Source organism: Clarias gariepinus, chromosome 5, assembly GCF_024256425.1.
Source record: "Clarias gariepinus isolate MV-2021 ecotype Netherlands chromosome 5, CGAR_prim_01v2, whole genome shotgun sequence".
NCBI lineage: Eukaryota > Metazoa > Chordata > Actinopteri > Siluriformes > Clariidae > Clarias > Clarias gariepinus.
In genome coordinates, this window is record NC_071104.1 from 14,427,941 (window position 1) to 14,429,840 (window position 1,900).

Consider the following 1,900-nt stretch of genomic DNA (forward strand, 5'->3'; position numbering starts at 1 on the left):
GTCAAAAACTCTACTGCCACCTCTCCTAAGCACTTCCATACCTCCACAGGTATGTCATCAGGACCAACAGCCTTTCCACTCTTCATCCTCTTCAACGCCCTTCTCACCTCACTTCTACCAATATTTGCTACTTCCTGTTCCACAACAGTCACCTCTTCTACTCTTTGTTCTCTTTCGTTTTCCTCATTCATCAACTCCTTAAAGTACTCCTTCCATCTTCCCATCACCCTCCTGGCATCTGTCAGTACATTTCCATCTCTATCTTTAATCACTCTAACCTGCTGCACATCCTTCCCATCTCTATCTCTCTGCCTTGCCAACCTGTACAGATCCCCCTCTCCCTCCTTACTGTCTAGCCTAGAATACAAGTCCTCATATGCTCTTTGTTTGGCCTTTGCCACCTCTACCTTCACCTTACTCTGCATCTCCCTGTACTCCTGTCTACTCTCTTCAGTCCTCTCAGTGTCCCACTTCTTCTTAGCTAGCCTCTTTCCCTGTATACACTCCTGGACCTCCTCATTCCACCACCAAGTCTCCTTGTCCACTTTCCCCTTACCTGATGATACACCAAGTACCCTCCTACCTGTCTCCCTGATCACATTGGCTGTAGTTGTCCAGTCAACTGAAAGCACCTCCTGACCACCCATGGCCTGTCTCAACTCCTCCCTAAAGATTTCACAACATTCTTCCTTTCTCAGCTTCCACCACTTTGTCCACTGCTCTGCCTTTGTCCTCTTCGCCTTCCTCACCACCAAGGTTATTTTGCACACCACCATTCTGTGTTGTCTGGCTACACTCTCCCCTACCATGCATGCTAAGATAAGCATAAGATGAGAGGAGAAATTCAGAGAAGGCACTGTACTTACCAACACTCTCCATTATAGACAGAAAGTCCAAACCACATGAGGTGATAAACTTTTATTCTAAAGAAGTTTTGTTATATACACACACACACACGCACACGCACACACACACATACACACAGTGGAACCTTGGATTACGAGCATAATTTATTCCGAAAGTGGAATTAAACCAAATTTAATTTTTTCATAAGAAATAATGTAATCTTAAATTATTCATTCCACAGCCCAAAAAAATAAATACATAAAAATAATTAAGACACAATATAAAGTTAAAATAAAACAAATTAACCTGCACTTTACCATTAAAAAAAAGTAAAAATAAATCGCCGTAGGCATTAACGGAAAGACTGTTTGGTCTGAAAAATTTGCAAGGAACATCAGTAATGACACTCGTGTGAGCGCATACTAACGGAGTAACTGCTGTAACGTAAAAAAACAAACACATAAACCTGCACTTTACCTTTGAAAAGAATCGCGACAGAGCAGTGTTTTTGTGTAGAGCAGTGTGTGTGCATTAAAGGCGAGAGAGTGTGTGTGAGAACCGGCACGGTGTCAAATTACACACGCACACACACACATAACAACAGAGAGAGAAAATGGTTATTTTACCTCTAATAAGACTTTCTTTTGCTTTAAATGCGCGCACACACGTTATTTTATAATTAGCTGTCATGTGTATAATAAATAGACAAAATAAGGCGCCAGGTGCCGGACCCAACAGAGACACGAGCATAAGATAAGGTGCCAGGTGCCAGACTTGGCAGAGACACAAAATAAAGGATTGAAACGTGTTGGATACACATGCTACAATGTGCACCTGCAGTCGCGCACACATGTATAAGTAAGAATATAGACAAATAACCAAAAGACACATGATCAGTTTTAAGTATATGGAGTTTAATAAGAAGTAGAGACAACACAAAATAGCATGTGCATCCACATAATGACAAACAAGGATATACATGAAAAATTTGATATAAAAATACAAAGTATAAGGCCCAACATAAAAGTACAAAAACATAGGTGCCTGGGTAAGC